General features: G+C 44.9%; 1 protein-coding gene across 1 annotated transcript in view; it reads right to left on the bottom strand.

The window, feature by feature from the left end:
- The window catches only part of PCDH9 (protocadherin 9), a 392,887-nt gene that overhangs the window by 148,696 nt on the left and 231,434 nt on the right, over positions 1 to 12,757 (bottom strand). The gene's annotated exons all lie outside the window — the stretch shown is intronic.

Genomic DNA, 12,757 nt, shown 5'->3' with positions numbered 1-12,757 from the left:
TCTGACTGCTGCAGCAAAGGGTTGGGCAATGGGTGTTGCAGTGGCCGTTCCACCGCAACATCCATTGCTTTTTGACGCTGACCCAGGTTTACAAGGCTAGGGCAATGCCAAAAACTAAGGCCAGGTAAAATCTGGTCTTAGAATGGCAAAACGAGGAGAAAGTATTAATTTCTCAACGTTTTTGCTCTTTCTATGTGTGCTGAATTCTACAGTACACATAGAAAAAGCAAATCACCATTATTGTTTGTTTATTTGCAGGAAGGTGTTTCTTCCTGCACATAAATAATAACCCCTGCAGCACTGGCACCCTTACAACATGGTGCACAAGTGCCCGCGCTGGCGCTAGGCAGCTTTATCAGTCCCAGCGCAAGGGGAAATGCAGGGGTGCACTGTATTTCTGTAAATATGGTGCATCCCTGCGTTTTAAACATTTTGGAGCACAGTGTTGTCAAATTTGGCATAAAACGGCTCTCTGACATTTTTTAATAAATACGCCCCATAGAAAGGCAAAAACTTCCCACTGTTTCCAAGATGTGTTGTCTCCAGTTAGTGCATTAACTCGGAGCAAAACTGACTTAAAAGTAAGTATTTTTGACAATGCAAATGCAAAACACAGGCACTCAGTATTGCGATTATATATATATCCAAGGGTTACATTATAGAGTGCTGTTATGCTGGATGCAAAATTGCTCCTTATCTATTTGAAATCGATTCATCATGTTCCTCATATCTGCCGCTAATCCATTCAAACCCACCTAGGATAAGTCTATAAAGTATACTGTATTACTGTGATGATTAAGGGCCAGATTATGACTGGCAGTCAGGAAGCAGGCCACCACACCAGTGCCCTGCTCCCAGACCGCCAAAGTCAATCACAAGCCGCTCCCAGATTATGAGTTGTTTTGTAGTCTGGCGGACAGTTGTTGCAGTGGTCCCATGGAGGTGCCTATCATTAGTCACCGCAATGGGAGCTCAACAGCCCGTACCTGTATGGCATAGACTGTGCTGTCCATGCTGAGCAGGAACTGGGGGTGCATGCATCCAAGGGGTCACACATGTGCCCCCGCAAGCGTCTCCATGCACATGGACAACAGGGGGCCGCATCTTCTTTCCCACTGCCACACTTTTCATGGCAGGTGCACCGCCATGAAAAGGCTGGCATGGGAAAAGTCATAACATACTTGGCGGTGTCACGTCGGTACCACCAAGCATATTGCTTCCCTGACTGCCTCGCAACCATCACGCATATCCCTGGCATTGACAGCGGTCCCATGACGGTCTGACTGCTGAACTCATAATTTGGCGGTCAAACCAAAGGTGCAGTGGTCCCAACCACCACAGCACCTCTACCGCGAGTAAGGAGCTCTCATAATCAGGCCCTTAATCTTCATGGACTACAACAATGCCAGCCTACTGCAAGGATTATGCACATTTACTCCATATACTAAGGGGAACACACTGGGGATAAACCTTGACAAATCACAAGTGATAACGTTTTGGAAAATTACGTTTAAAGGTCATTGGCTTCCATGGTTTGGATCCATTTCCCGGTATATATCCTTGGAGATCCTGATTGTAAACTGTTACACTGTAAAACAACAAAAATGTAACGTTGCATAGATGCCTTGTGACCTTTCTGCAATTCTTTTTGCACTGTATTGTTTATTTCTTACTGTCCCTGAGGTAAGCTTCTACAGTCAATATCACCACTTTTTATATTTGTTTTCCCATAGTTAATTCTGCCATTGATTTCCTTGAAGGACCTAACTGGAAGCTTCTATTGGATCTTAGACATTTAGCTCCACTTGAACTCATCTGGTTGAAGGCTGGCATTTATCTTCCTGAGCTCACAGCCTAAAAGTTATTTTAAATTAATATTACAGAATTTATCATTCACTTCTGAACAAAATAAATACTTGCTTAGCAATTAATCTCACATAGAATGATTGTGTTTCTTACTATGATTTCATTCTATTCTATTGGAATGGTTGGTTATTCTTGGTCCAACATAGGTGTTCAATAATCCTTTGGTATTAAAAAAAACTGTCTATGTCTGATAGCCAACTTGCTGTTAGTAATGATCTTTGTTATTGTTTCTAAAGCAACAATGCTATCATCATCCAATATCCATCATCGATTATGAATGATGATATGCTTGATTTCCAAAGGATACACATTAGATTTGGTGATATTTTGACCCATGAAAAGACCTTCAGATGGTGTGAATTTGACAGCACCAAGATCACAATGTAGCATCAGTGGATAGTCTTCAGGGGAACGTGGCTTGCAGGCGGAGGGAGGCAGAAGCGTGAGCCCCGAGCTCCGCACTGGCCCTGTGAATTATCTGACCTAACGATCGCCCTATCATCGGGAGGTCAGTCGCAGAGTGCTCCCACGGCAATGTGGGATTTTGAGAGGCTGATCGCTGCCTTTTCTCCGGTAGAACTGAGGTGCATAGTGGCGGCAACGGCCGTGAGAGACAGCAGACCGAGGATGGCAAGATGGCACCAGCCTGAGTGGGGTATGCATAGGATCTGTCCCGTGACCACGGCTTTGGCCGCACAGAATCTAGCGACTGGAAATCGAGTCCCTGAGCCTACTATTGCAGCGGAAGTGACACGGATTGAGACAACCCGAAGCCAAAGACTGCTGCTCACTGCGGAGGACCCCTGAGTGACGGTGTACACAGCCGACATACGCCGTTGGTTCCTGACTTTGGCTGGCCGCTTGGCTTACTGCACAGAGGAGGCCCCAGTTTGAAACTCGGCAGTACTGAGCATTGTGAACTGCTCCGGCTGTGGTGTGCGCTTCAGTGAGAACATTGCGGCAACTTGCTTGGTTGACTGGAGGTGCGTGATAACTGCGGCGGCCCTGCGCAGATATAGCCCGGGTAAGCTAATTCAGAACGCTGTGGAGAAGATACTTGTGCTGCACCGAGGGCCGCGGGCACGGTCTGACAGGAGTTGAGTGTGTGGGGAGCTCATGGCTGAATAACAAGTGCCTGTATATGCCCCAGCAGTGGGAGCCCAGAGACTGGCGACAGCCTGAGGCTCTGAACTGTTCTTTGTGGTGGGCTCCTTGTGCGATCGCCTGTTGGGGGCGGCGGTTGTTGACTCGAGAGACGCTGATCCTGGGGTGCTTTGGGGTGGCCTCCATGCTGCACAGAAGGCCACGCATCAGTGACCTGATAGCATCATGAGCGCTTGTGGGCGAGTGTTGCCATACATGCCATCTGTTGAACCGTGCACTGGAACTGTTAGGGGCCTTCTAAGATGGTACCCCTGGGGTCTCTTCCCACGGCAGAAAGCCTGTGCACTCCAGGAACTCAAGCTGGCTTATGGCACATAAGCTCCGTTCTACTTAACAATACAACAAGATGACTGGCGGCCCACCGGGACATCTGGACTTAGAATCGCTGCCCGAGCGGAAAGACCTGACCTGAAGACGCAATTCTGATCACCAGCTGTGGAATGGGGAAGCCTAGAGGGAAGCTTCAGACGGCCCCGCCGGACCAAGAAGACGTGGGGCAGGAGGAGAAATGACCCACTTCTCCTGACGGGCCAGGGGATGCAGGAGTGAAACAGCAAATGGCCTGTATACTCCAGGTCATCACTGATACATGGGAAGCCCTACATCAGGACATTGCAACAGTGTCGGTGGGCCTGGGGCTGCTGAGGGCTGAGAACTCCAAGTTGGCGGACAGAGTGGAACAGGCCGAATCCTCCCTGGCGACTCTGGAACTGGCGCAGAAGACCATTGTTGACAAAGTAGAACACGCCACCGGCAGACTTTCAGAGCTAGAGAAAAGGGCCTAGGAGGCCGAAGGGAGAAGTCAGAGGAATAACATCAGAGTATTGGACCTTCCGGACGGAAATGAGGGATCCAACATGGTCCAGTATCTGGAAGATTGGCTTGTGACAAGGTAGCGCCAGAGTGACTGACGCAGTTCTACACACTGGAAAGGGCTCATCGAGTCCCAGCCTGACCCCTGGCACCAGGTCGCCCTCCGCGTCCAGTGGTGGCCAGGCTTCCTCACTACAAGGATAGGGATCACCTGCTGCAGACGGCACGTACAGCCAGACCATATACGGTGGACAACAGCAAGGTTTCTATCTTTCGGATTATACGCTGGAGGTGCAGCACCTCTGTGCGTCTTTCCTAGCTGTCAAGAGGGCATTTCGGGACGAGGGACTTCAATATTCACTGATGTTTATGGCCCGATTTGCGGATTATCTTGGATGGTACAACTTACTTTTGTGAGAATCCATTGGAGGCATAGGACTGGCTGGAGACATATAAGACAGGCAAAATGCCAGCTGGGGACACTGGGACTAGTATGCCCCTGAGGCGTTTGCCACAGCAACGCAGCGGGCTGCCACAGCGTCCTTTTACTTTGTCTCACGTCTTCGTGGTGAAGCTGCTTGTGGGCTGAGCATGGATGGGAGTTGGATGCTCTAGCTGGTGCGGCACCTTCCGGGGATGGGACCGGATTGTACAAAGTAGGGCATGGGTGTGGTCTTTTCTTTTCTTCGGTGTTTGACGGCCTGCAGCCACTTTCCCCATTGTTTCTCTGTAGCTACTACAGGGAAGTCAGTTTAGAGTAGTTTGGATGGGGGCTAGTGTTTTAGTGCCTGTCCTGTGGTGGGGCTGTTGGGGTTGTTTCTTTAACAGTAAGGGAATGTTCCAGGGTGCATGGCGTAACCTGTTAAAATTAGTTGTATGGAGTCAATGTGGACCAACATCATGGGTTCGATATCTGATTTGAAATATTTATCTTGGAATGTCAGAGGTATGCACACCATGATACGGAGACATAAAATACACGCATACTTAGTCCGTAGAGGGGTCCAATTGGCTTTTCTTCAGGAAACACATATAGCGCCAAAAGAAGATGTGGCATTGCAGCGTAGATAGAGAGGGCAGATATTTTGCACAATGTACTCAGCCTTTGCACGAGGGGTCCTGATATGGGTCAGGGCGGGTGGTCCTTTTCAACCAACTTGGCAACTGAGGGACCCTGAGGGTCATTATGTATTGGTTGCAGTACGGCTGAATGGTAGGGATGTAGTACTGGGCAGCATATATGCACCAAATGCAGAACAATCTGCATTTTTCACACAATTGTCTGGGAAATTCACTCCATTCTTAACTGGGTCAGTACTAATGAGTAGGGATTTCAATTCTGTTGCGGATGTTAATTTGGATAGATCTCATCATCCCCTCCCGGACACAGGCACTCATGCTCTTTCAAGGAGTAGGCGGGAATGGCAGCCTAGTTGGGGACTGATAGACACCTGGAGGGCACACCATCCGACTGCCCGGGATTATTAGTTCTTTTCTGCCATACATGGTCTCCATGTTTGATTAAATGCTATGCTTTGCTCTCCTGACATACATGCCACAGTACAACATAGCGAATACCTAACTAGAACACTATCTGACCATAACTCATTATTAATATGTGTGAATTTATTGCCTGATCGCTCCAAAGATCCAGCATTTCACGAAGTGGTGGGACTGGCATTACTGATTATTTTCAGAATAACACTGGTATTGCCTCATCGCTAATGGTGGAGTGGGATGCTTTTAAAAGAGTAATATGGGGACACTGTATAGCGTATAAATTGGGAGTGCCTAGAGTGCTATTGCAAGATTTAGAGAGGGCGGACCATAAGTTGCGGGACACTGGGAGGGAGAAGCTAGAGCATCCAGATCGTCAACAAGATTTACTAGCAGCAAAGGAGGAGGTCGCGGTACAGGTGGAGCGCCTAAGCTGCGCGATAAATCTGGGGCGCTGTTGGAATGGCTAGCTAATCCAGCTCAAAGAGGGATGGTCATATTAGAAGTCTGTGCACCAGATGGGGAAACTTGCTATACACAGAAGGGGATAAAAGGTCTGTTTTTTTTTGCTTATTATAATGATTTGTACCAAAGCAAAGTGGCCCCTGGTGGAGAGCTTGTTCAGGAGTTCCTACAGGCGGCAGCTCTCCCTGCGCTAGATCTTGAGAAGGCAGAACTACTTGGTCAGGACATTACCCTGGGAGAGGTCCGTGGCGTGATTAAGCATATGGCCCGGAAGAAAACTCCTTGTGTGGATGGGCTCCCGGTGGAGTTTATAGTGTGTATGTCGACCTGCTGGCCCCTAGGTTGGTGACACTGTATAATACTGCGAGGAAAGAGCGCCTTTTGCCTTCCACCACTCGAGAGGCATTAATTATACTGTCGCTGAAACCGGGTAAGCCCCCCCATGACAAGACAGCCTATCCTCCATTATCAATGCTGACCAAGGATTATAAAATCTTGAGTCAGATCCTGGCGACCCGCCTACTCTCATATATGGTCCACTTAATACACACGGATCAAGCGCGATTCATACCAACACGAAATACGGCCCGAATGTTCTGCGCCTTATTACTATATTAGCCCCTGCGGACATGTCATGGTTGCTAGGATAAATTATGGTTCAAAGTACCGCTGATAAGTGCAATAACTTTCGGCCATTACTCTGCAAGGAGCGGACAGCTTCATTCCTTAAGACACAATGCCTGGGGCACCCTGAATGGGCATTTGCGTAGTATTTGTATTTGGTAGTGATGTACACCCTATGAATATAACAGAAACTGATTTGTTTAAAGCAAGCATTCCTAGATATGCAAGCAATGCCATCCAGTATTTTCAACCAGTCCTTGTTGGATATAGGGGTAGCTACATCTGTCTCCCATGTGTCTCTATGGTTATACAGTAGGGTGTATGTGGCTACCTGAAATGCATTATGTAGTCCTGTGATTGCCTTATGTTTGTCTGAGGACGTGTAGAAATAATGGCATTCCTGTAATATTTTAGGTTTGGCCTGTCTTGGTTGACATGTCTGCCTCAGAGTTGCAATCAACGTACCAAACAAGAGGAACTGACCTGCCAGCAAGTCAAATGCATGTTGTAATTCTTCAATGTTTCTCAACATACCAGCAGTGTACAGATCTCCAACTGTTTCCACACCCAGGGCAATCCAGTCCTCCAGTTTAAATGTAGCTTCATCCCAAAGGGGAGAAGTCAACCAGTGTGGTAGCAGGCTAGGGGAGTAGGGGGATAGGTTCTCTCATTATCTGTAGATGCTGCAGTCAGAAACTGGCTGTAGGCTATGAAGATCAACCTTAAAGCATTGGACTCCAACAGGAGCTTAATTAGAAATTGGAGGAGTGGGGTATCCCATTCCTCTGATGCATCATGTTGCATTCTAGTACCAAACCATTTATTTACCCACCGCAACTGAGCCACTAGAAAGTACGCCTCGAAGTCCGGGGCCACTAAGCCCCCATCCTGCATCGGCCACTGTAGATTAATAAGCGCCACTCGGTGTCTCCCCATGCTCCAGATTAGATCAACAAGTAACAAATGAATTTCTCGAAATTTACCTCTGGGATTATGATGGGTAGGGTTGTGAAAAATTTACTGAGTACACATGATTATCTTTCAGATATTCTGTCCCCAATGAATCCAGTTGTTTTCTAACTTATAATGGTTTTTTATATTTTTTTCAGAATTTGTAAACATTTATCTATAGTCATTGTAATCCTTGCCTTTACTTTTTAGTTCTTTTTTATTATGATACTTTGTTATAGTTTGTTCAGACATTATACAGGGGCCTATTATGACCAGGTTTAATGCTAGGACCATTACTCTTTACCTCACGCCCCTCAACTAATTCAGTCAAAGACAATTGCCTTAGGCATCTATTCTTTTGCCCTGAAGATGATCCGGTCATTTACATAAAGGGATCATAATGCAATCGACTTCTCCAAACCTGAAATAACGGTATAATTGTTATTAATATGTGCTAGGGTGCTCGAATGTATTAATTGGTGGCCTGATTGTTGCAATTTGTCTGCCCACATTTATTTGTTTGCCTGGATTTCTTTGATATACTATGTTCCCACTTGTATGTTCCTTTTTACCTTTTACATTAAATGATCATGTCCACTAGGACTGCTAAAGTAGATATCATTTATTTCTATCTTCATATTTTTTACAATATGACAGCACAAGTCTTTTCATCTGTTACCCTGATGTTACACAATTTTCTCTGATGGCATAATGATAATGTGCATTGATTTTATTTCCAAATGAACTGGTATCCACGGAAAATACTCTAGATGTAGTTATGCCTGAGTTTGCATTCAAAATTGTGAGCTAGACGTAGATTACACATCACCACTTAGGGGAGGAAGAATTGACAAACAAACTGGCATTCTCATATTCAGGCTTTTCACTATTGTCACACTATGGGCCTTATTATGTGTACGGCGGTCTGAACTTTCTGAGTGGGGAGGTTGGACTGCCACAAGACCACCGGCTACGCCGGGATCAAATATCCCACTGGTCCAACTATCTGCAACCGGCACGAACGTGCTGGCGGTGCTGCTGGGGGCTCAGCCAAGCATAATCTGAGTTGCCTGTTCACCGCCGTGAGCCCCCCATGAAAAGGGTAGTGGAGAGGCAAATAGCAGCATTACCACCTTACAACCTCCCTTTTTTCTTCTTCCCCTACAACTTCTCAAATTAAGGGATACATGGAGTCAGAGGAGGATTTTAAATCTTTAAAACACTTGGCCTATCTCTCTTAAGTGCTCCCTGGAATATGGTCGAGCCCACCCTGACCTTTCAGGAGTCAGGGCGAACCTGATGATGAAGCATGACACTACTAGAGTGTGTGAGGGTTATTTAACAAAAAGGAATTGCTTCCTTACCTGCGTCTGAGCGGATGGTGCCCTAGTAGCTGAGAATAGTGCCCGACAGTCTCCATATCAGGTGGGATACCGTTTTGGATTAGGCCCAAACAAGGCCCTGTGTCAGATTTGGAGTTTGGGGTGCATGTTGTGCTCCCCTGTAAATGCACCCTAGTTCCTGCATGGTATGGCATGCATGCCATATCCTGCAGGAATGTGCAACAGGCGCTGTCATTGCAGCAGGCTGCATGTTAGGCTCTCTTATGAGCCTAACAGCCCACTGTTGTGAAACCGCCGCAGCACTGCCCGCCTGACCCAGATTTCACTTGTAATCCATCTGGCACATCAAGGCTTTGGCCCTCGTCCAGCAGACAGCAAGGTGGCGGCGGCGCTGAGGGACCGTTAAAGTTGTAATAAGGCCCTATGTGTCCACTATCCAAGTCACTACAAAGTACAGCACAATGACTTTAAGAATACTCTTCTCATGGAAGATCACTGTGTTCACAATGTTTCCAAAGCCTAAAATATAGAGTGTAAGAACAGTAAATCCATTGCAGTTCTATGTCAAATGTATATTTAAAACAAAATGCTGCTTGAGAGGTATAGTCCTTTGGGAGTTCGATAAAAAAAAGTAGATATGAGTAATTTGATAATCTGTTAGTGTCACTAATTGCAAAAATATTTTAAAAGTCCTGTGTATTAAATATGCAGATGTGCAAGTGTAAAATGTTATTTATTTACCATTGTTGAGTGTGGTGGTAAGCCATGTCTCACGACAGACGATACCTTGACAGTATCAAGATGTCTCTCTTCTCCTTTAACAATGGTATGAATAGTATATTATCCTCCATTCATCTGAATTTATGGTTTAAGCCATGCTGTTCTTTCATGCACATCAATACTAAACATGATTATTTAAGCAGATTTAGAACATAATTTCATTGCATAGGTCCACATTATCAAGCAGCAATAATCTAGGGTATTATCCTGGTTATGAAGGGCCTGACACACAAGAGGCACCTCATGAAACAAACATGGATTCTACCTTTGCACAGCAGTAATTTATGACTGAGTTGCTGTTTATTACAGCACTGGATCCAGATAACCCGTTTTATTGTGCTGTCTTGATGTAGGCATGTGTGTACAAATATACATATATATAATTTCTCCTCTCCACTCCACAAGAGTCCTCGTTTCAAAGGAGAGGTGGAACAACAACAGGACGTGGGCCAGAAGATTCATTTGATTTCCTCTTCATTACATTACATTACATGTGCCATCTGTGCAAAAAGTGTGCATATTGTGGCCTATGCATATTTATCTATACAAAATCAGAAGCTACCCCTTTTTCCCCCTAATGTAGGTGTCACTCGAAGCATGAAAGTGTAGTGTCTGCATATAAATAAATATTGATATTGTAATTGCATTTAGAACGCTCTTAATACCCGTGACGATGAGTCAAATTGCTTTTTCGGCAAGTAGCACACTACTCCGGGGCCCAAAAAGCATTAGTGGTGAATTAGTAAAGGGAGATATGAAATTAATTTGAGTGGTTGACATGTGAGTTTGTTATTTGGATTGAAAAAGTATAGTGTAGGGATGGAAGAGGGAAGAGTTTGCATTTATATTGTGCTTGCTACCCCTGATGAGGTGTTGAATCACTGTTCGGCGGGTAGCACGCTACTCCAGAACCCAATAAGGAATAGTGGGGAATTTGTATGGGGAAATATGAAATAAATTTGACAGTGGACATGATAGTCTGATAGTTGAATTGAAAAGGATAGTGGAGCGATAGAAAAGGGATGGGTCAAGAACATTTTTGAGGGAGCTCATAGTAGGAGAAGGTTTGAGATGAGTATAGGGGAGGTGGAAGAGGGAAGAGTCATAGGGAATGATTTCAAAAGATTTGTTTGGGAGATCTGAATAGTAAAAGAGGTATGATATGATGAAAGGCTGGATAGAGGAGGGAAGAGTCTAGAAAGGGGTATTTTGGGGACCATAGTAGCAGAATGGGGTTAGGGATGTCAGAGAGCGAAGGTAGACAATATATTGAGAGAGGGATAGGGTGAAAAATAGGGTAATGCATCAGAGAGAGTAGTAGAATGAGGTAAGGAGGTTTGAGATGAATTTTAGATGAATCAGAGAGTGGAGGTAGAGGACATATTGCTAGAGGTACAGGGCGAGATATAAGGTAGGGCATTGGAGATGTTGAATTAGAACTAAAATAATAAATATAAAGATACATAAGTGCACACACACATATATATATATATATATATATATGTATATATATATATATATATATATATATATATATATATATATATATAAATATATATATATATATATATGTGTGTATATATATATATATGTGTGTGTGTGTGTGTTTGTTTTTACTGAAAAAAGAAAGGTTACAGTGACGTTATAGGGTGGTTTTGAAATAATAAAAAAACAAACGTATGAAAAACAAAAAAACTAACCTGATATTCACCAGTAATAGAGAGCTAGCAATAACATGCAACACCGCAATGCACTGCTTATCACCAGACATAATACATCACACACATATATCCATATTTATATATTAAAAGTTTTATAACAAGTTATTTCCATACGTCTTTTACTTTTAAATACCAATAAATGGTCTTGCATAACGCACATGATCCACTGTAAATCCTTCACACTTTTAACCAAACAATAAAACATTCAAAAAGAAAAAACACATTGCCCTTTTCTGCAATGTTGACTCCGTCTGCCTGCTTATTTTCTAGCCATCCGTAGTAAGGAAAAGAGCCAAATTAAAATCCTCTTATCTGAGAGGGAAGTGAATGCAAAATGGGTTTTCATTATTAGCATTGTGTGAAATTAAGGTTCTTTGTTTCAGAGTGTTATGTTGACTGCTGTCTTTTGTAATCCTCTGCTGATTATTAATTCTTGTTTCTCAGTGAGTAGGCAGATAAAAGGTTGTCCTGTTGCTGTAATTTGCTCTCCCGCTAACAAGCTGCCTGTTTGGACACATACTGAAGTGTGCATGTGCCAGAACATGGGCTGACATATTAATAACCGCAGGAGTTTCACAGGCCATTGATATGAGAGACAGGGCAGTTATGGGGGTACACCTGCATGATCATCAGCTTTGCATGCTTCACAATGACACTAAACACCATAAAAATAGACTGTCATCCTCAATGTTGATAGAGTTTGCAAGCATGCAAAACAAATGAGGGAACATGAACTGTCAAAACAGAAGCAGATGAATACCCTGAGTTTCCCCCCTACTCCAGACATGCCAGTCAAAAAATAACATAATGCAAGGAACCCTGATTGACACGTCAGGCTGCATACACAAGCAAGCTGCCTCACTCTGAGTCGAGGAGGAGACAGAACCTGCAAGCACACGCTGAAAAAGTATTGAAATGTGATTGACATCTCAGAGAGGGGGCGTTAACGGGAGAGCTTGAACTCCCTGTGCCGAAGCACAAGAAGATTAATTCGAATTATGGCTGCACGGGCTCACATTGCTGTCCCTTGGACTGGACACTCTTATTCCCAGCATTCCTTTGTTTACTATCTTCTCCATTGGATCTTTAGGCGACATTCGCATTTTAAGGGGCAGATTTATGTTAACTGGCGCATCCCCAGGGATGCGCCAGTTAACGTGCGCCACAGCTCCGCCACCCATGGTGCGCCACATTTATAATGTGGCGCACCATGGTGCAAAAGCGGCACAGATGCGTGACGCATCTGTGCCGGAAATGTGGCGCATTGCTGGAGTTGCGTCGCAAGCGCGACGCAGCTCCAGCAAGGCTCGGGGGTGCCCCATCTACACAATGCTGCGTCAAGACCTACACCTGCTTCAAGCAGGCGCAGGGTTTTGACGCAGCATGGCCCTGAAAGTGACTGAGTGAAATCTTATAGATTTCACTCAACCACTTTCAGGAGGCGTTCCTGCACAGGAACGCTCCCCCCTGCGCAGGAACGCCTCCTTATGGCGCAGTGCTTTACAACGTGACGCATTTTCCAGATGCGTCACG

This window comes from Lissotriton vulgaris, chromosome 8 (assembly GCF_964263255.1).
Source record: "Lissotriton vulgaris chromosome 8, aLisVul1.2, whole genome shotgun sequence".
NCBI classification, from domain to species: Eukaryota; Metazoa; Chordata; class Amphibia; order Caudata; family Salamandridae; genus Lissotriton; species Lissotriton vulgaris.
Note: the sequence above shows the minus strand (reverse complement) of the source record. Positions and strands in the feature narration are given on the sequence as shown.